This window comes from Arvicanthis niloticus, chromosome 22, assembly GCF_011762505.2.
Source record: "Arvicanthis niloticus isolate mArvNil1 chromosome 22, mArvNil1.pat.X, whole genome shotgun sequence".
Classification (NCBI taxonomy): Eukaryota; Metazoa; Chordata; class Mammalia; order Rodentia; family Muridae; genus Arvicanthis; species Arvicanthis niloticus.
In genome coordinates, this window is record NC_133429.1 from 40,156,792 (window position 1) to 40,180,223 (window position 23,432).

The 23,432-nt window shown below is 43.2% G+C and overlaps 1 long non-coding RNA gene across 2 annotated transcripts in view; it reads right to left on the reverse strand.

Moving 5' to 3' along the window:
- Positions 1-23,432, reverse strand: part of LOC143435728 (uncharacterized) — a 147,237-nt gene that overhangs the window by 94,555 nt on the left and 29,250 nt on the right. For both annotated transcript variants that reach the window (XR_013106187.1, XR_013106186.1), the window contains exon 3: positions 22,292-22,418. This is a non-coding gene — a long non-coding RNA (uncharacterized LOC143435728). The remainder of the gene's footprint in view (positions 1-22,291; positions 22,419-23,432) is intronic.

Below are 23,432 nucleotides of genomic sequence, written 5' to 3' on the forward strand. Positions count from 1 at the left end.
GTTCAATTTTACCAATAAAGACTTGGGAGCCAGATGTTGGGGTGAAAGCCTGCTAGCTCTGAGAGACAAAGTAAGCACTCAGCTGACCGTCCTCCACAGCCTACATCTCAAAAGAAAAGGGAAGCTCTCCTTTTCCACACTGTCTCAAAAACCCTTCAAAACGAATGTCCCTCCCTTCTACTTACTGTGTGTCTCTCCCTATCCATCCTCCTGACTTCCTCTTCCTCTCTATTTTTTCCCTATGTTCACTCTCTGTCAACTGGTTGTTTCATTCACCTTTTGACCTGGGGTTGACTTTATTTAATCCTGTTTACAATAAGAATTTCTTAGATTAAAGGTGTGTCTAGGGCTGAGCCACACCACAACTAAAAACAGGTTTTTCAAGTAAAGACCACAATCTCAGGGTTCACAGTGTGACCAAATATCCTGCAGCACATTCCCTCCGGAAACTTGCTCTCCCTGCTGCCATTCTTAACAGAGCAGACTGTTGGTGTCACATACTCAGGTATGTCACTCTCAGGATTTGTGTCACAGCTCAATGTCTCAGGTGCAAAGGACCCTGGGGGAATCTCCAAATGTAGGAAATGGGTTCATTTGCATGGAGTCTAGAACAGTGACAATGTGTTCCCCTGGCCACTGCTGCTTCCCTCAGAGTTCCTTCCTTTCCCTTCATCTTATCTTTGCCATCCAATGCAATCACTGTTTCCTTCCTTTTTCCTCATGTAAAACCAAAGCCTTCATTAGAATTGAATTCTCTGTGGCCTGCTCTCACCAACTCACCAAACATGTCCAGACATGACTTTAGCTCAAAACTCACTAGAAACCCATAGATTTAAGCAAGAACTCTTACTAAGCACTACCATGGAAATACTCAACCCTCCCCAAACCAGAGCTCATAAAACTATACTTTGCAAGGATGGAGGTGCTAAGCTCTCACAGATAGCATGTACATTTTATTAAGTGATGGTTGGGTTCTAATCTTTACAACCATCAGTCTAGAAGCCATAGAACTTCTTTTTTTTACACCCTTTGCCTTAGTCACTGAACTATATGAATAGATACCATGAGCAAGCAACTCTTATAAAAGAGAGCATTTAACTGGTGTCTTGCTTGCAGTTTTACAGAGCTAGCTTATGATCATCATAGCAGGAAGCAGACAGGCATAGTGTTGAAGTAGTAGCTAAGAACTTTATATCCTGTTCTGCAAGTTGCAGGGAGAAAGGGAGAAACAGAAAGACAGAGACAGAAATGGACAGAGAGAGACTGGGCCTGGCATGGACTTTTGAAACCTCAAAGCCAACCCCAGGTGACACACCTTTTCCGACAAGGCCACACCTCCTAACCCTTCCTAGACAGCCCACCCACTGGGGATTAAGCATGCACATATATAAGCCTAAGGGGCCGTTCAAACCACCATATCGTTTATTAAAAATTCATCTTAACTATTGGATGGATCTAAGCTCTGTTAAGAAATCAGTAAACAAAACAAAGGTCAGTCCTGCCCTTGGAATGCTTACTTTCCTAGAGAAACAGGAGAAGGGATTGCATGTCTGCATAGTATGATGTGCCACCACATAAATACTGAAGGACATTCAGGAGGATGAAGGGACAGAAAGTGTAGGAGGACCTAAGGTGGGAGGAGTAAGGAGAGGAAGAGGAGGAGTAAGGAGAGGAAGAGGAGAAGGAAGAGGAGGAGCTAGGGGAGAGGGGAGAGAGAGAGAGAGAGAGAGAGAGAGAGAGAGAGAGAGAGAGAGAAACATGGAAGCAGATGTGCACCTGTCTCTAGCAGTCAAAGGTAGTTGGTATATCTAGGTTGGGCATTGGGTTACACCTCTGATTGTATGGGCATCTTGTTAGTAAGCATTACCAAACATATAAAGCCTTTGGATAATCTAAGCATTGGAGTCTCATTTGTACCAAGCCTACGTGGATGGCAGGGTGGTCTGGGCTCAGCCAAGCATTGTGGATACAGCGTGGTAGATTGGCAGAGCCATCTCCCACACTGGTGTCTCGTGGGTGGCAGGGCTGGTGTCTCTCACCACCTGAGCGGATGGCCTGGGCGGCATGGCTGGAGCCGCTCCTGGCTGCAGATCTAGGTTAGTCGGGAACATGGCGGCTGATTAAAAAAAGCCAGATTGAATGCTACAGTTTTAAATATCTCTCACAATAAGGAAGTGTCTGTAGTAGGTGTGTTCATTGTAGTGGGTGGCCTAGGGAGGTGACGCTTGAGCAGAGATTTGAATAACAAGACAGCACAGTTGTGAAGAGACCTGTGGTCAGAGACGAGCCTGGGACAGCAAGTGCACAGAGATGTTGGAGCAAGAGGCAAGGCAGTGTGTGTGAGGCAGGGAAAGCTTGAAAATAAAACTGTTAACCAGGGCCTCAAACATGGAGAGTATTTGGTTTACAATTAGGGGGTTGAAATTTGACCTTAGTGTATCAGGAAACTTCCGGACAGTTCTAAGATGAGAGATGGCCAGACCAAATCCAAAATTCTCACAATCTCTGTAATTAGTGCAGAGGTAAACATGGTAGAGAGCCTGGGCTTATGGGTAGGGAGTATGGGCTCATGGGTAGGGAGTGTGGGCTCATGGGTAGGGAGCGTGGGCTCATGGGTAGGGAGTATGGGCTCATGGGTAGGGAGTGTGGGCTCATGGTGGTGTGGCAGTGGGAAGCATCATCCATGTTGTCATGCATGTTGCGTTAACCAAGATGGGAATGAGACAAGACAGTAAGTAAGTTAAAGGGCCACAAGAAAGAAAGGCCCTCACATCCTGTCTCCTCTATTCCTCACCGGCTAGAAGTTTAAAAAAAATTCAATTTATCTAGCAAAAGTCGTTGTATGATTACCTACAGAGAGGCAACGATCTCTTATGTAGGAACCATTTCAAACAAAAGAACGTAAGCTGAAATCTGGTTTTGGACCAAACCAAATGTCTCAAGGCCCCGCGACCTTGCTATTAAGTTACCGACATTATTCTCTCCAACCTGAACCTGAACAGGGCATCCCATAAACTACCTTATAATTTCATTTACGGGAGGAATTCATTAGGATAAGAGATGTAAGGGCTGGGCAGATGGCTCCGTGGTGAAGAACATTTGCTATTCTTGATGAGGCCCCTCATTTAGTTCCCTGTACCCATATAGCAGCTCACAACCGTCTGTGAGTCCAGTTCCAGGGGATCTGCCACCTCTCCTGGCCAGGCAGGCATGTAGTGCACATGCATGCACACAACAAACATATGCACATAAAATATGTTTTTAAAGATGAGATATATAAACAAACTAAATCATATATTTAATTTAAAATATTACTTAATTTTAAAAAATATGTAACCTATTAATACAGTTGTAAATCAGATCCTTTCAAGATTCTAACTCTGAATTGTGGCAGTTGTGTCTCCCAATGGTCAGAATGACTCTGTGTGGTTAAACATCCTCAAAGCTTCAGTTGAGTTTTTCTGCTGCATCAGAAACCCAGGCTGGTGCTTTCCCAGGGAATTTCTCCATTGCCCTTGCCCCCTCCCCCAACCCCACGCACCACGCACAACATAGGCACCCAGGCATGCGAGCACCAGTAGGGTCCCCATTCTCAAAAGTCTCTGACTTCATTGTAATATACTTGCATTGTGGTTTTGATTAATTTCCTGCCTTGTGGGCTACTGAAAACATCCTGGGATTCTACAAAGGAGATGCTGTCCAGCACAACACTTCATTCACCTCATAAGGATTCACACACACACAAAAGTTATTTGAAAAGCTCAAATATAGAACCCGATGGCATGCTAACAATCCCCCAGCTAGGCTCAGCTTAATTTATCTCTAGAATCCCTGAGTCTTTGGCTTGTTTTGCTACATAAACTAAAAAACAAACAAGCATGCTAACTTTGGAAGCCACAGAATCATATATGCAGCCATTTCAAAGACATCTCTGCACAACTTCCTCTCTTGAGAAGCCCACACTCATGCCTTGGGTGGGCATGCACCATCCCTTTTCTAAACAAAATGTTCTAATTGAACTTTGCTCCACACTGACCATCCTGACATCCCCTCCTGCAGAGTTGGTCAGGATCCCCTGCTAGAGCTGAGGGGAGGCCCTACAGCTGAGGGGAGGGCGAGGTGTGGTGTTCAGACTGCACAGGCAGCTGCACCTCCAGAGGCTGCCATTAGGAACAGCAGAGGCATTGAGATTAGATGCCCTTGGGGTGCGTTGTGCAGACTTATTTATGCTTTATGTGTGAAAATGAAAGATGGACGCTCAGATTCATTCCCAGAAAATTACTTGATGTTTGGTTGTCTTAAAAATCATGGGCAAATATTTACCTTTTTTTTCCCCAGAATCTTTTCCCCCAAACTCTCCCAGCAACAGGTCAGGCCTAAAGTCAGAAATGGAAACAGATGTCTTCTGTAACCCTGACACTTAGGAGGCTGAGACAGGTAGTTGACAAATATGAGGCCACTCTGGGCTACATAGTGAGACTCTGACTCAAAACAAACAACAAAACAAAAGAAGAACCAAACAAATGAAGAAAAATGAAGGCAATATCTATAAGAAAAACAAACTAAAGAAATCCTACAAAGTAACTGGGGTCTATACCCTGTGCCCCTCAAAAGAGGCAGGTCTGTGACCTTCATCTTGTCACAGGGTGGACCACAAAGTGTGATGTGGTTTCTGTCTTCCCTTAACTTGACACTCAGTCTTGTAACCCTCCTGGCATGCTGTGAGAAAACCCAGGTCACAGAGAGACAGCAGCATAGCTCAACCTCCACAGCCAAGGTCTACTGGATAGACCTCTGGTCACACCTTCTCAGAAGTGTGTCTCACAGTCAGGCCTGAATCCTTTCTATCAGCGTGCTAACCCACATCTTTAACTTTCCTTACCCTGATTATTTGGACTATTAAGATGACTTCCCTAGCCAAGGTATACAGTATGGTTCCTGGCTCAGCTTCCATGTTGCATGGCAAGTTACCAGCTTTCTCCTCACCTGCTTTCTCCTTAGACAGTGCACCGTCTTTGATAGCTGATGCACACCTGTCACTGTGAGTGTCTGTAATCATTGCTCTGCTGTCCTCTAGGGGCCGTGAGTCACACTGTTCCACTTGTATCCCTGAGGCGGCGGCAGGCAAGAAGTAGGTGATGCTCACTTCCAGGAAAGAACTATTCTGAACACCACAGACCCATGTCCTCTGTTGTCTGGGACAGTTCAGTGAGGCACATGTTAGTATTTGCTTCATCTTAAAGCTCAGGCAACCAAGTCTGAAAACCAAGTACCTTACCCAAGCAATGCCTCACCCTGGGCCTAAGCTAGACCCAAAGGAAGACAAGGTAGCCTTGTTTTAGAGTTTGTGCCCAGTGATTTCCCTTTGGTGGAGTGGGAAATCGAGATAGGGTTGGCATTGGCAAAATATGTTCATTTGCATAGTTCATTTCTCAAGATGGGTTTCGCCTTGTAGCTGGCTTATGTGCCAGCTACCTTACTGGTCTCTGTTGATGGTCTTTTCCTTCCCAGGTTGTTATTAATGAGCTAGAGGACATCTTATCACTTTGCCTCTCCTCTATATGAACAAAACTCTAACCAGTGTTATCAAAGGGACAGAGTAATTAGTCAGCTAAGCAAAAATGGGGTTCATATATCCTGGTCTTAAAACCACAGTCCCAAACAAGAGTCTTCCGCCGTGTGGTCATCACGCTTACTAAGCAGTATTTATCTCTCTGCAGCATTGGCCTTTGTCCTGTTCACCACCACATCAACGCTGCAAGGAAGAAAGTGGTCTTTATTTTGTGAAAGAAGAAATCCCACATGTATAAAAAAGTGTTGAGGTCTAAAGTCAGACAATAAAGATGATGGGGGCGCGATTAGGACTGTTATTTCCAGAAGAACCATCACTCCTGAAATCAAAAGAGCTCTCACAGTCCACATGAGCTGTGCACTCTTTAACTCTGGTCACACACAGAAACACGCAATGTCAAGCAGGGAAAGGCTGGCCGAGCTAAATAGAGGCTAATAAAAGATGCGCTCGCACTCAGCTCGCTACAAAGACATTCGGGCATATTTCTGAGAAACGTCTATGGCTCTGCTGTAAAAAACAGCTTGTAAAGCATGTGGAAAGCTGATGTGAGAGCAATATGAACAGTGAAGACAAGAGAGCATGGAGAAGCCAGCATCCCATGCCCACTGGCCTCTATGGTCACGTCTCACATCCGTCACTGCACGGGCCTTTTTCTTTCCTTTCCTTTCCTTTCCTTTCCTTTCCTTTCCTTTCCTTTCCTTTCCTTTCCTTTCCTTTCCTTTCCTTTCCTTTCCTTTCCTTTCCTTTCCTTTCCTTTCCTTTTCTTCATAACTTTTTAAGTTGATTATTTGTAATTTCACATCATGAACCCAGATCACACTCACTTCCCAGTCTGTCCCAAGTCCCCTGACCTTTGTGATCCCCATCCCCCAAAAAAGAAGAAGGAGGAGGAGAAGGAAGAAAAAAGGGAAGAGAAAGAGGAGGATGATTATGATGAGGATGAAGAGGAGGAAGAGGAAGAGAAAGAAGAAGGGGAAGGAGAAGAAGAAGGAAGAAGAAGAGGGAGAGGAAGAGGAAGAAGAGGGGGAGGAGGAGGAAGAGGAGGAGGGGGAAGAGGAGGAGGGGGAAGAGGAGGAGGGGGAAGAGGAGGAGGAGGAGGAGGAGGAGGAGGAGGAGGAGGAGGAGATTATTATTACACTGGAGTAGAGGAGAATGACTAGGCTTCCTAGCCTGGTCTACAGCTTTGTTCCTTTGGGGTTTTTATTTCACCCTGGGCTCTGGGGCAGCTCACATACACTGAAGATGGGGGTGGAGAGGATAGAAGCAGAGACATCATTTTCTGCTAGGTGCTCCTGTTGGCTTGCCTGCTTGCCTGCTGATTTACACACACACACACACACACACACACACACACACACACACACACACGACAAAAATAAAAAATCAGGGGTTGGGGAAGCGATCAAGTTTTCTTAGGTTAGAATACCATTTCCATGTTCCTAGCTCTCCATTCTTAGGTCACCAGGGACATCATCACTGATGTAGATTCCCTTATGACTTAAGTTGATTTCATCCTTTCAAGAAACCTCTGTGGTGATTCTGCTCTAGGGAGAATGATGCAAGGAGTGCTGATGTCATGGTGGGCAGAATATGCCAGAACCAGTTAAACAGCATCAACACTGGCTCATGCATCAATCTTCTAATATTGATCATTTGAAACTTTTGCCAAGTGCCCTTTGAAAACAAAGTAGATTTGAGACCTATAGGAACACTAAATTATTATGATGATATTGGCCCCGAGGACTGAACTCTTTCCAGCTCTGTCTGCAGCTGTGAATCACTCGAAACTGTAAGTGATTTACTCACACGCCATGCTGGGATATTCCCCATGTGCATTTGCCTGCCACGTCAGTTCTCCCTCTTCATTTTCAGCAGTGAAAAACCCGCAGTAATAAATTTCACGTCTGTTCACCGGGATGTCACCCCTCATCCCTATCTGCCTTCTAGCCTTGGAAGAAAAGGTGATATCTATGGGACAGTATAATTATGGCCACTTCTGATTTCACTTTCTCCATTGTGACATCTGCAAGAAACTAAGCTGGAAGGAGAAAAAAATTATATTCTAGGACTAAAAGTGTAACAGGACAGTATCAGAAGGACTTAACACTGACATTTTGAGACATCCAGAGAACTAAAGACAGTATCTCTGCCTGGTGAAGGTGGCGCCATGAGGAATGATTTGAGGTATCATGAGGACACTGTTTCAGTATCCCACTAGATTGAAGGCCTTTAGCAGTCGGCTTTGCAATTCAGCTACCAGTATGGGTTGGGAGAAAGTGGTGGGCATCTCTAAAGATGCCCTTTCTGTCCTGTGGGTCCCATTTCTCCATTTACTACATTGTGTTTTGTTTCGGGCCATAGAGTTCCAAGACACCTAATGAGATGCAGAGGCAGTTATTTATCTAGAAGTATTGACACCTTGGCCATTCAAACAGTCAGGTCCTATTAAATAGCTTTCTGGAGCTGTCTGCCACTGTGAGAGAAGATTTGAGATAAAAAAAAAAAGCTAAATGGGATGTGGGTATTTGCAATCGTGGTTTCAGAAGTTTCCTGCATGGTGTTTGGGCTCCATCATTTTGGGCTGGTGTGGTGAGGTTGAAACATCCTGGCAGATGGCAAATAGCAGAGCAAAGAATATTCTTTGCAAAGAAGCCAGAAAAGAAGGAGGAACAAAGGAAGGGAGAATGGGAGAGAAGAAGGAAGGGAGGAAAAAGGAGAGAAATAGAGACTGGTGAAGGGCAGAGAGACAGATGGGAGGGGTGTCCAGGGACCATCGTCCCAATATACCCACTCAAAGACATGCCCCCATTTAGCATACTCCCTCCAGCTAGATCCCACTTCCTAAGATTCTGCAGCTTGCCAGTAGCCACCAGCTGGAAGCCAAGTTTTCAACACAGGAGACTGTAACACATTTAAGATTACATCGTAGCAAAAGCTCAGATTTAGTTGTCAACTTTGGTGGGTAGATTTTTTTTCATCAGTGTCAGACAGTCGGTGGAATATAATATACTGTTTTCTAAATGCTAGAAGCTTACCTCTGTTTAGTTAGCATTTTCTTCCATTTGGTTGATTCTGACAGAGTGTTATGGTGTAGATGTATTAAGTGCGAACATTTGTGTCTCAGCTGCTTTTGGAATGTCGTCAAACATTGGGAGGCAGTGTCTAACAGGAGGAAGTGAATCTCTGTAAGGTGGGCATGGCCATCCTCATTTCATTTCTGATGACTTTCCACTGGGGTGTGAACAAGCAGCTGACTGTGACCTGCTGCCACGGAGCTACCTACCCCCATATACCTCCCCCCAACCCCCATCATGATGTGCCCTCCATTTCTGGATTATAGTTCATTCCAGATATAGTCAAGTTGACAAATGAGAGTAACCATCACATTTGGTGTACTGACTTTTGTGATGGCGTAGAAGAACTTGTTCAGACAATTAATTATCATGGAGGTTGTCATCAACAATAATTAGCATAAACGTCAAATCCAAATGGGTCTAGAATCACAGTCAATTTGGGTTAATGTAGGTGGAGAAAATAGCCAAATTCTTTTTGTTTGTTTGTTTGTTTGTTTGTTTTGGTTTTTCGAGACAGGGTTTCTCTGTATAGCCCTGGCTGTCCTGGAACTCACTCTGTAGACCAGGCTGGCCTCAAACTCAGAAATCCACCTGCCTCTGCCTCCCAAGTGCTGGGATTAAAGGCATGTGCCACCACCGCCCAGCATAAATAGCCAAATTCTATATGTCAAAGTCTTTTACTTATTTTACCTCCAATTCTTCTAAAGTATGTGTAATAGATTTTGCTGTCTAATTTGGTATTTCTATGACTGCATTTTTCCTACTTTTTTTTCCTCAGATCTTGAGGCTAAGAAATTCTGCTCTATTCCTCCTATTCTTATAAATCCTTATTCAATCTGTAGTTCAGTTAGGAGCAAAGAAAATGCCCAGTGGACATGTGTCCTGACAGCATAGGGGTGAACATGGGGGTGAGTAAATGAAGTCGCCCACAAATCAACAGACAACCGTCCTCTAAATAAAGTTGTGAGAACTGTCTTCTGGGATTTCATGTCAGGAATTTAACAATTCCCACTGGTATTTTAAAGCAGGAGCCTTTCCAGTCTGATACTGCTCCTCTGTGACTATAACCTTACCAAACCCAGACCCCAGGCACCTAGATGTTCATCAACTAGGACTCACTGAGCCGAGGAGAGGGTGCAGTTGGTAACACACTTGCCTCACAAGGGTGATAACATGAGCTCGTGTCCAGCACTTGTGCAGAAAGCCGGGCTGTAGTGTGTGCTGTAATCCCAGTGATGAGATGGAGGTGGAGACAGGATCACTGAGTTCTCTGGCCAGCTGACCTAGCCTATGTGATGAATCTCCAGGCCAACACCATGAGACACTGCCTCAAAGGAAAATGTCTGACTGACATCAGAGGCTCTCTCCTAACTGCCAGGTGACAGGGAGAGAGTGGGGGGAAGAAGAAGGGGAGGAAAGGAGAGGAGAGGGAGGGAGAAGGGGAGAAGGAAGGGGAGAAGGGGAAGAAGGGGAAGGAGGGGAAGAAGAGGAAGAAGGAGAAAAAGGAGAAGAAGGGGAAGAAGGGAAAGAAAGGGAAGAGGGAGAGAAAAGGGAGAAAAGGGGAGAAGGGGAGAAGGGGAGAAGGGGAGAAGGGGAGAAGGGGAGAAGGGGAGAAGGGGAGAAGGGGAGAAGGGGAGAAGGGGAGAAGGGGAGAAGGGGAGAAGGGGAGAAGGGGAAGAAGGGGAAGAAGGGGAGAAAGGGAGAAAGGGAGAAAGGGAGAGGGAGACTGTTCTCTGGGATCAATCCCCAGTGCTGAGAAGCAAAATAAATTGTTACATTCAAAAGTAAATAGGCAACAGTGAGATGAATCTAAATAATCAAACTGCTAGGATACAAGTGAAAGAAACCAAGTTTGTAGACACACTCATATGCACACACACACACACACACACACACACACTCACATGTACACACTCACATGTACACACATGCATACACACATACATGCATGCACACATACACGCATGCACACACACACACTCACATGCATACACACACATGTACACATCCCCACACATGCTCACACATGCACACACACTCACATGCACACACTCACATGCACACACATGCATGCACACATACACACATGCACACATGCACACATGCACACTGCATATGCTGAGTGTATTTGAAACCTTTATATTACTTGTCTGGTAACTATTAAACCTATTCCGTCTTCCTTGTGGACCTACAGCTACACCATTTATCAACTCATCGAAATTTTCCCCCATGTCAGATCCAAATGATTAATCTTTCATTACCGTGTTATCCTGGGAAACTGAATGTTTTCTGAGAGCCTCTGCTTTGCCTCTTCTATCAGAGGATCCTATGAATCTGGAAGTAGTTTTTCTGCGACTATGTGATTGTCCTATCACGCATGCCCACACTCCATTCCATTTCATCTTCATCTTTAAAAGCTTTTTAGGCTGCATTCGTTTTTGTATGTTTAAAAACAAGCTATTAGAATGAAGATAAAATTTTCATTAAATAATTGTTAATTTAAGGAGGACTGACAGTTTTATAAAGGGTCTTTCTACTTAACCCTCTTGTAGAGTTTTCCAACACTCTTGTTATTTTGGTAAAAATGGTTCTCCTAGTTTGCTTTCTGTTACTGTGATAAATACCAACCAAAACCAACTTAGGGAGGGAAAGGTTATTTTAGCTGATAGTCCAGCATTGAGCCTGGAGCAGAAACAGAATCAAAGGCAGTAAGCACGGCCGCTTACCGGCTTGTTTCCAGGCTCACAGTCTGCTTGCTGCCTTTCTTATTTGTCCCAGGCTGACCTGCCTAGGTATGGCACTGCCCACAGAGAGCTGGACCCACCTGCATCAATTACCAATCAAAAAAATGCTTTACAGATATGCCCACAGGCCAATTAGATGAGAAGATTTCTCAGCTGAGGCCCCTTCTTCCCAGATACACCAAACTGACAACCAAGACGAACCAGCACAAGGCTATGTCTACATTTTGGATTTTCCTTATTGTATGTGTATTTAATAAGTGCTTATTTGTTCTGGTGTGTGTATGTTTCTATACAAGTTTTGTTGGAAAAAAAAATCTGTGGTTCTTTTTAATGGTGTTTTAGATTCAGGAAGGATCTGGTAAGCCTTCTTAAAACTAAGTTCATATTAGTTGCAATCTTATTCTTTTAAAATAGAGTCTCCTCTAATCCCTGTCTGGCCTTAATTTATTATATAGCTGAGGATGAACTTGAACTCTGTGTCTTTCTGTCCCCACCTCCAATTCGTTGGAATTACAAGTGTGCACCATCATGGCTTATGGTTTTGTTTTTGTTTTTTATGGTCCTGGGGATGGGCCACAGGGTTTCATGAGTGCTAGGCAAATCCCCAGTTCCAATTCTAGTCTGCATTTCCATCTTTCCTGAAGCATGTTTCCAGAGTAGAAGCAAAAATACAAACCCTTGCATGCCCTGTTCTTACTTCACATGATGCTGTCTAGAACCTGCTCTGGAAATCCCCACCGAGGGTGGTGATGGAGACTCCCAGTCCACTTCCTGTACAGTTGTTGGGGAGGATAGGGTCAGGGAGGCCTCAATTTTACAGGACTGATTTTAGAAGCCAAAATAGCGACCTCAGAGGCCAGCTCTCTCCACTCCATATTCCTGACTCAGTTTTAATCAGAATCACAGGGGGGCACATTCTCCAAAATGTCTTCATAAGGCAGTGACACTCTAAGCAACCCAAAATAAATATCTTTCAAACGAGAGGTGTGCATTTCTGTGCTTGATTGGCTCAACAATTTTATAAACTAATTTAAAAAGAAATTCCCTAATTTTATGTCTTCTGTGTTCTACATAGAGGAAAAGAACAGAGGAAAAGCCAGCGATCGTTTTCAGAACCAGGAGCAAGATGGCTCTGGGATGGTTTCTGTTACCCTTTGTGGCGGTCTCTCCCCAAACCCTTTGTCCTATTTGCATGCTGTACCTTGAGTTCCTCTTTTATGTGTCCACTTAGATACCAGTGAGCAGCTGAGTCATCTCACTGCCTCACCTCCATCACCACGTGCCTCCCTCCACAGAGCAATTGTGTACAGATGGGGTCATTGGAGCAGCATTACAATTGTATGGAAAGAAATCCCAAAGCCTCTGTTGCTCCCTGTCCTACTTGCTCATTCATTCATTCATTCATTCATTCACATCTCAATCATTGCCCCCTCCTAATACCCCCTCCCACAGTCCCTCTCTCCCTCCTCCTCCCATTATCCTCTGAGAGGGTGGATTCCCCCACTCCTGGATACACCCCCACCTTGGCACATCAAGTCTCTGTGGGGCCTCTCCCTCACTGAGGCCAGACAAGATAGCTGAATTAGGTGAACAGATTCCACAGATAGGCAACAGCTTTAGGGGCAGCCCCTGCTCTATGTCAGTTACTGGGTGGAGCCTCTCAGAGGACAGCCATGCTAGGCTCCTGTCTGCAAGTATAACAGAGTATCATTAATAGTGTCAGGGATTGGTGCTTGCCCATGGGATGGGTCTCTAATTGAACTGGTTATTGCTTGGACATTCCCACAGCCTCTGGTCCATTCCCTGTCCATACATTTCTAGTAGACAGGATGAATTTGGGCTTTAAAGTTTTGTGGGTGGGTTGGTATCACTATTGCTCCATTGGGGTTCCTGCCTGGCTACAGGAGGTGGCCTTTTCAGGTTCCATATCTCCACTGCTGTGAGTATCAGCTAAGGTCACCCCCATTGATTCTTGGGAGCCTTCCCTATCCTGGGTCTCTGGCATGTCCTCAAGATGCCCCGATGTTGCAGATTTCCATTCATTCTCATAGCCATCTTGGCATCTTTCCTGTTTCTCCCCATACCTGATCTGGAACCCCCTCCAATTCCCCTCCCCATCACATCTCCCACCAACTTCCTTTCCTCCATCTGCCTCCTATGACTATTTTATTTCTCCTAAGTGAGATTCAAACATCCTTGCTAAGGTCTTCCTTCCTGTTTAGCTTCTTTGGATCTATGGAGTACAGCATGGGTATCCTGCCTTTTATGGCTAGTATCCACTTATAAGTCAGTACACACCATGCATGTCCTTTTGGGTCTGGGTTACCTCACTCAGGATGATATTCTCAAGTTTCATCCATTTGCCCTCAAAACTCATGCTGTCTTTGTTTTTAATAGCTGCATGGTATTCTGTTGTGTAGACAGATGCAGCACATTATCTATATCCATTTTTTCAGTTGAGGGACATCTAGGTTGTTTCCAGTTTCTGGTTATTACAAATAAAGCTGCTATGAACATAGTTGAGCAAGTGTCCCTGTGGTATAGTGGGGCATCTTTTGGACATATGCCCAGGAATAATGTAGCTGTGTCTTCAGGTAGAACTATTCCCAGTTTTCTGTCCTTTGTACAAAGGGCCAAGAAAGAAATTAGGGAAACCATGTCCTTTACAGTAGCCACAAATAATATAAAATATCTTATAAAATAATATAAAATATAAAATAATATAAAATATAACTCTAAGCAAGCAAGCAAATGACCTATATGACAAGAACTTCAAGTTGCTGGAGAAGGAAATTGGGGAAGATATCAGAAGATGGAAAGATCTCCCATGATCATGTATCAGTATGATTAAGATAGTGAAAATGGCTATTTTACCAAAAGCAATCTACAGATTCAACGCAATTTCCATCAAAATTCCAACACAATTCTTTATAGACATTGAAAGAGCAATTCTCAACTTCATATGGAAAAACAAACAAACAAAAAACCCAGGATAGCTAAAACAACCCTGAACAATCAGGGTACAGGAGATAACTTCCTGAACAGAATACCAATAGCTTAGGCTCTAAGATCAACAATTGACAAATGGAAACTCATGGTACTGAAAAGCTTCTGTAAGGCAAAGGACACTGTTAATAAGACAAAATGACAGCCTACCAATTGGGAAAGGATCTTCACCAGCCTTACATCTGACATAGGGTTAATATCCAAAATTTATAAAGAACTCAAGAAGTTAGACTCCAACAACCCAAATATCCCAATATAAAAAAAATGGGGTGTAGAGCTAAACAGAGAATTCTCAGCAGAGGAATCTTGAATGGCCAAGAAGGACTTAAAGAAATGTTCAGCGTCCTTAGTCATCAGGGAAATGCAAATCAAAACGACTCTGAGATTCCATCTTACACCCATCAAAATGGCTAAGATAAAACTTGAGAAATAGCACATGCCGTCGATGTGGAGCAAGGGGAACAGGTCTCCACTGCTGGTGGGAGTGTAGACTTCTATGACTACTTTGGAAATCCATTTGGCAGTTTCTCAGAAAACTGGGAATAGCTCTACCTCAAGACCTAGCTGTACCACTCCTGTCCTTTTTTAAAACAAAAGGGAGGTAGATGGTAAAACGTCCTGAGATTCGTCTGTGTACACAATCCAGCTCCAGGAAAATTCCTAGGAACTGAGCAGCCGCTGCTTCAGTCGTTCCGCCTGGGAAACCCCATTGTAGTCGCTCTGCTGGATACGAATGCTGGCTAGTGAGGATACACAAGGATACTCCTCTCTTCACACAATTCCCTGGCGCAGGAGTTATGGACATACACCATTGTGCTTGAGTTTACTTGAGTGCTGGGGATCTGAACTCAGGTCCTCATGCTTACACAGCAAATACTTTATAGACGGAGCCGTCTTCCAGTCCCCAAACCTATGTTTTTGCTCATCCTTTTAAGCCAACAGGCAGGTGGTGTTTCTCTATTGCAGCTGCCGAAGGATGGAAAGCTTCTTTTTCACTGAGAGATGCTGTTGTCTCTAATCAGAATCTTACTGACGACAAGTGGAAGGGCCGATGCCCATGACTCAGGGTGTATTGGGTGCATTCACCCATCAGGGAAGACAGTTTTCCCAATTGGTGTAGATATGTGCTATCGTTTTAAAGTTTTCAATTATAAAAATAATACTTGCCCATAAGGATCTTTAAAAAAAAAACATTAAGAACTCAAGAAGACAAAGATCCTAACAGCTGGCTTTCACAAACCACCCGATGCCACCTCTCCATTTACCATTAATATTGTTTATTAGAAAACACTATTTACAATAGCAAACCAGTTACATCCTGATGGTGCTTTGTGTGTTCATTATAATGGATACAGAATTTTCATTGATTAATTGTAAAGGGAAAGTATATTTTGTCTTCTTGTGTATTAATACTGTTTTCCTTATAGAGATCTTGGCAACTTATACAAGTTCATAATACAATAAAAATTTACATTTTTTAGTATTTCTGAAGGAATTTTCATAATATGCTTATTTAAAGTTTATGTAATAAAGTTTCAACACAGTCTCCGGTTTAATCTTTCATTGTCTTCCTTAGAGGTGTTATTATTTTCAAGCTTAGTAAACCTTTTTATCGCTAGATTTTCAGTAAATATTGATTTCACTTTCTTTTTTGCTGTTTCCCCCTTTGATTCTTATATGTCTATTTCCCTTAACTATCTAAAAATATATATATATTCAGAATAAAAGGTAAATGTGAGCCTTTGAAAGTGTTTTTTCTCAAATTGCTCACTGCCTCCTCAGACAGTACTGGCTTCAATTTCTCACAGACTGAAGCATCTTTTATCAGGACCGTAGGCTATATTTGCTGTGTTCTATTTTCTAGGCTCCCCACCCCTGCTGTTCATTGGTGGCTTACCAATGCACTAATGCAGTCTTCAGAAGCAAGGGAACATGTAGGTAATCTGTTGGGATACCGTTAACGACACTTATCTCTGTAGTGGTTTTATTTTCTCCTTTATTTTTTATTGTTTTTCTCTTTTTCTTTCAGTTGTGTGTGTGAGAGAGGGGGGAAGGTACAGAACACAGAGAGAGAGCTATTATTTTTCTGATTTATTTTAGAGGCGCTTTGGTGACTGTTTGTGTCAGGGTGGGGGATGCCACTGGAACTTTGTCTAGAGTCATTTTGAATGTATAGATTCATTTTAGAAGAGGTTATATTCAGAAGAGTCCAAGAAGAGAATGTTTACACTTCTGGCTAATAGTTACCACACATAGTGGTTCATTTTCAGGGCACCCAGAGGGCTGAGAAAAGATCAACACAGTAAATAACTGGCTAGTGCACCTGCTCAAATACTTTGGACAAATTTCATTCTTTTCCAACACACTTCCGCATAAGCTGTGTGAGGGCCCAGGTCTGTGATGACTATACTCAGGAGGGTGAGGCAGGAGGATTATATGGGGTCAGCTTGAGCAACATTGGGAGAGCCTGTCTAATAAAAACAGTGAAGAGAAATAAGCCTGTGCTGATATTGTCACCATCATGATTTCATAAACGTAAAATGATCACAGCACTTTCAACAACAAGGAGAAAGCTAAAGTTAACCACTGGTTTGGTACTGTATAACAGGCACAGGCAGAAGACTTCATCAGTGCAGTGATGGGTTTTAATTAGCCCTTTTTCCTGAACACCTCCTTCTGTCTTCTGTAAACGTCACTTAAGATGCCTGTCCAGTTCATTGAGGTTGCAAGCAGACATAGCTTTCCAGCTGATCTTTGATCAAATCTTTAATTTTTTTTGAGACAGGGCCTCATATAGTTCAGGATAGTGTTTAATTCACTGTGAGGTAGAGGATGACCACACATTTCTGATCCTCCTGCCTCCACTTCTTAAGTGCTGGTATTATAGGTGTGTGTGTGTGACCCTTATCTTTTTTATATGGTGCTGGGCATCAAACTCAGAGCTTTAAGCATGCTAGGCAAGTACTGTACCAACTTAAGCACCCCCAGTCTAGTGTCTAAACTGTCAATCACCCCATCCTCCCTCTCTCTCTCTTTCTTTCTCTCTCTCTCTCTCTCTCTCTCTCTCTCTCTCTCTCTCTCTCTCTCTCCATTCAAAAGTTTTTAATTCACTCAAGTGTTAACATCAGATTTGTCGGGTATATCACAAATAGTCATAGATTACAACTAAATCCTGTAACTCAGCATCGACTTGAACCTATGACTATGATCTTACAGGGAATGTGGATGCAAAAAAGAAAAGTACGACATGTAATTTATATGTGGTCCTGGGGAAACCAAACAGGGCCTTGCACATCCCAGGCAGATACACACCGCACATGGACATCGGGGAACTATGCTAAAGTTACTCAAACCTAGACATGACTTCTCAAAAATAAAAAGTATTTACCAGACAGAAATGCCTGCCCAGTACTGATGAGCTTCTAAGGGCTGAGGCCCTAACAGACAAAACCTTATCAAGTTTCATCTGGTTAATAGGCCCCAAAGCCACACATCAGGTGAGTCTTCAGCAGGTGCCCCTACAGATCCTCGTCTTTCCTCAATCAACGAGTTACTCAGAATCACTCATCGGTTCAAATACAATCTGCAGCTCAAGAGAGCAGCGTCTTAAAAAGCCACTTCCTCCACTTTAACTCCATGTCTTGTGTTTACTGGTCAGCTGCTTGTCTCTGCACAACAGTGCCTTGGGTAGACTTCCATCCCCCCTTATACAGATGCTCCGGAGTTCAGGAATTCAAGTTTCATGCAATTGTAGTGCATGTGAAGGTCAAGGCAAACTCAATGCATGTCTACTCCAGAAACATACGTCTGCATAAAAGAAACCCAATATACATGATGAATATGTCTATAAAGGAAAATACTGGCACAAAAGTTTCTAGAAATTTTCATGTATTTCAAACATTCCAAACATACCAAATTCCAAAGAATCTGGCAAAACTCAGCAACACCAAAACCAGGCTGTGTATAGGTTTGTATGTGTTTCGTAGGCAGTAACTTCCTCTCTGATTTCAGAATGACATATGTGGACCACTTGCTTCAACACCTTTGTTTCAATACCAACAAACATGCGCAGTTTCCAAAATAACGTTTAGCTTTGGAAAACATCACTTTAAAGCACGCAGTAAGCCGGTAAGTGACTTTGTGACCAGACGGGAAAATGTCACCAACGAACTGGGCTTTCCCAAGTGGAAGGGTCTGATGCTAAACAGAAACTGCAGCGTCTACCTGTGAGTAACATTTACATGTCAGCACAACTGACTTCAGGGGTGGATGAGGCTGGAGATTCTTTACATGGCATTCACATCCGGCGCACACTCTTCCCTGCTGAGGGACGAAATGCTCTCAGCATCATGCTGTTGTTTGTAAGTGTGGTAAAGTGAGTTAGGGCTGGGGCTTCAGACCAGTGGTAGAGTACTTGCTAGCTCATCAGAGGTGATAGGTTCAATACCTGACACTGCTAAAAGGAAGAGGAGGAGGAGGAAGAAGAGGAGGAAGAAGAGGAGGAAGAGGAGGAGGAAGAGAAGGAGGAGGAAGAGGAGGAGGAGGAGGAGGAGGAGGAGGAGGAGGAGGAGGAGGAGGAGGAGGAGGAGGAGGAGGAGGAAGAGTTGTCAGCATTATGACTCCAAACATCAAATTACCCATGTGCTGGATTACAGGGATTTTTTTTCAAAGCATTCAGTACAAATGGCTACCCCATGCTGACCTTACTAAAAGCCCTTTCTGCACGTGCTACATCAGTTCCCTTGTGTATTGTCTTCCCTTGTATAAAATACTTCTTAATTTCCCTTCTTATCTCTTCTTTTATTTATGGCTTATTTAGAAGCATGCTGTCTCCTTTCCAAGTAATAAGAAATTAGTTATTTCACTTTTTTATTATTCATTTTTATCATTAAGCTGATACTAATTCAATCTGCGGGTGACCAGTAGTACACTGTGCATGGTGTGAAGCTTTCTAGGCTTTTAAAACAATAAGAGTGTTTTAAAGGCTTATTTTTATATATGTATATGCACACGTGTGTGCATGCATGTGTGCATGTGTGCGTGTGTGTGTGTTTGTGTGTGTGTGTGTGTTTGTGCATCTGTGTCTGTGTCTGTGTTAACAATACGCCATGGGTAGGTACATAGGTACATGGGTATCTGGAAAGGCTAAACAACCCTCTTGGAGACCTCTTGGAGCTTGAGTCACAGGCAGCTGTGAACCACCTGTCATGGGTTGCTGGAAGAGCAGTCAGTGCTCTGAACTGCTGAGCCATTTCTCCAGCCCCTGGCTATACTTTTTGGAAGTTATCTTATGCTCCAGAACATGGTCATTGTATGAACCTTGTAGACACTAGTTTTTACTTTGTTTAATGTCCCTTCTGTTCTATCCTTAGCTCTCTTCAGCATCTCTGAGTCTCTCTTTCATGCCATCATCTCTGTGGGGTTATCTCTTTCTCTCTCTCTCTCTCTTTTACACACACACACACACACACACACACGTATGTATGTATGTACGTATGTATGTACGTATGTACATAAGACACCAGACACACCCTACTCTTCCGGCTCCATTCTCCCAGTTGTACCCATTACTCCTGTGTGATCTTTCCTTTGCTAGAGTATACGTTTCACAAAACACAAGTCATTGTTAATTTTGCTCATTCAAATATCCCTAAGGTAGCAGTGTCTAGCACACAATAGGTGTCCCGTGAACAGGTGTTGGATTAATTTGATTTACAAAATAACATGTGAGCTAAAATACTGCCAATTGTATTGTCATCATTTAACCAACACACTAATCACTAACACCAAATTAACTGTAAAATCAAGATTCTATTCACGGTATGCTTCATGGAATCCCTTTACTGGTGGTAGGTGCTTAGGGCACCTAAGTAGGTGGTAGGTGCTTTAGGGTGAAGATGCTAGAGTCCAAGCCGGAGCAGCACCACACTGGCTGTGGAAAGGTTAGTGTGTTCTGGACCTCATATTGTGTGATAGAAGCAGTCAGGGGAGAAACTGTAAGTGGGAGGGTCTTGTGCCATGGAAATGTTCAGAGTGACAAGGAGTATCAGGGAGGCATGGCACAGCTTAGGAAAAGGAGCTGTATGATCAAGTTTGCACAATCAGATGCTACAAATGACACAAGTGTTTTTCCAGTTAGTATTTGTTGACCCTCTCCTTTGGATAAAAGACCGTTCTCTCTGCTAGGGTTTATAACAGACAGCAAAATGTATTCATAAAGTATAAAGCCCAGTGGAGAAGACAAATGATAAACAAACAATCAAATAGAAATGCAATATAATCTAAACAGTAAATGCTTAAAGGGAAAATAAAGAAAGGTAGAGGAATGGGGTTGGGCTGTGTACTTTACACCAAGAGGTCAGGTCAACGATTCTTATGGAAATTATATTTGAGCAGAGACATCAACAAAAGCATAAACAAAAAACATATGAAGTCAATTCTTGAAAGTTCTAAGAAGATTGGCAAAGACCATACACGCAATCTTGTAGGACAGATATGAGCTTTGTGTGCAACATGAAGGCAAAGTGGCTGAACACTTGAATGAGGAAAACGATGGATTCTAATTTACTTTGCAGGACAATTCTAGTAGATTTGTTCAAAGTGTACTGTTGTGGTACAAAAAAGAAAGCAGTAAAACCAGTTAAGAGACCATACAATGGGGCTGGAGAGATGGCTCGGTGGATAAGAGCACTGACTGCTCTCCCAGAGGCTCTGAGTTCAATTCCCAGCAACCACATGGTGGCTCGCAACCATCTGTAGTGGGATCTGATGCCCTCTTGTGGTGTGTTTGAAGACACATACATAAAATAAATAAATAAATCTGAGAGAGAGAGAGAGAGAGAGAGAGAGAGAGAGAGAGAGAGAGAGAGAGAAGATGAGGGAGGGAGACAGAGAATGCAATACAAAGTATAAGAGGGTGCTAGAGGTTGTGTCCACACTATGGGTGGTGAGACATGGACCTGGTATCGATGACCCTTGTGAGGCGCCCTTGAGCATGACCTGGCCATTCATTGTTGAACTGTCAGCAGTTGTTACTACCCACAAGGGACCTGTGTCAATATAGACACATCAACTTTCAATCACAGAGTAGGGAGGGGTTTACAAGATTCCATCTTTCCCCAAAAAGTTCTGAGTTGTTAAGAGAGAGACTTTTTTTTCCTTCGGTGAGATAGCGACTCATGAGTTGCACATTTTTTTTTTGTAAGCAACTGCAATTAAACTTGTTGTTTTCCCAACCTCCACTTGGGTGAGGTCATTTCTTTGTTTCTGTCATTGGTGTGCTACCGTGGGTGAGTAGATGTTTATTCAAATCTCTAAGTTTATACAACAAACATGGTTGTTGATGAGCTTGGTGGAGGATGTTGAGGAAAGGAATCTTAAAAAGTTGCCAAGTTGGGCCCGAGCAGTAGATCAGTGGTGGATCAATTCTCTGAAATTAAGATGCTCCAGGACTGGGCCACGTAAGCTGAAATTAACCCTTTCTCTCCCTTCACCAGCTGTGTCCAGTTGTGCCATGTGCATGGTATATTGTAAGTTCAATGAAGGCAAGAATGACAAGATGTAAAGATTGTTCCAGAACTTATGATGTGATAATATCTATTGTCCAACTATTGTATTGTACTTACTCTAAGAGAATACCCATAGCTGGCTAGGTGGATTGAGTGGTCAAACAGATAGAACTAGAATCCTAGGTTCTGAAGCCCAGAAATCTGGAGAGGCAATGCTGGGACAGTCACTAAAGAGTATCTCTTTGGAAAATCTGAAGTAAAACACAGCAAATAGGTCACACAGAAGTTGGCAAAACTGGGCCCATAGCCGTGGTGTTCATGGCTGAGATCTCCTTAGAAGTAGGGTGTGCCATTCTGTGTTTAAAATAAAACAAAACAGGTACTTACCATGGTGGTTTTCAGGGGACTTGGTGTCAAAGAATGGTGCCAGATTTGCGGATGCTCTGAACTCCACTGGCACCATCTAGCTTACTCTGCTTCTTCTTGCAGTACATCAACAACACCCAGTGGCTAGCTAGAAAGTGAGAACAAAGTTGCCATTTCAGCATGGAGGTGATGTTTTGCTTCGGACCTTTCTTCTACTTGCTGCTTGTTCTGGTTTCATTTCTGTTGCTGTGACAAAACACCCTGGCAAAAATCAGGAGGGAGGAAGGGGTTTATTGTAGTTCACCATACCAGGTTATCATCCATAATTAAAGGGAATCACGGGGACAGGAGACTAGGATTTCAGATGACGTCACATCCGCAGTCAAATGAGAAAGGAATAAACACATGCTCGCTTGCTTGTGCTCAGCTCAGCTTCTCCACTCTTAAGAACTTCTGCCTAGGAAATGGTGCTGCCCACAGTGGGCTTGGTCTTCCAGATCACTTAATTAAGATAATCCCCACAGATATGTCCACAGGTCAATCTAATATAGATAATCCCCCATTGAGACTGTCTTTCCAGTCATTCTAGGATGTGTCTACTAGATGAAGCTAACCTTCATCCCACCACTAAACTGACTGACATCTAGCTGCCCCTTCCTTCCTCCTCTTCTTCCTTTTCCTCAGATCTGTCTTTCTATCACACAGCAAGGCAGAGAAAAGCAGTGATTTGCATCCACAGATCTGAAGTCTTCATTGGTGTAGATGTTAATAATGCTTTGTAGATTCACAAAATCCTGCAGTGACCTTGGGGGGAGTGAGTGCTTCATTTCTTTCAAGTCCAACCTTACTTGCCCTAAAAGATCATAGCCTTCTGCACCAGTTACAGTGATGAAATCAGTCAATACATGTAAAACTCTCAAACCCATGTCTGTGCTCTCGGCCACCATAAACAGATGCCTATGTATTAGTATCGGTACTTTTCAGTTTTGATTTTTATATTCCACAAAAGAGACAGTGGGCAAATCACAGAGCTAGCTTTAAATAGTTCCAAGTAAAGATATGTGCAGTTAAGCCAGAGGAGGGAACGATGTCTACAATAATATTCAAAGAGTGATTTTTAAGAAGTCTTAGAAGGTTATTAACCTTCGTCACTGAGAAGGGT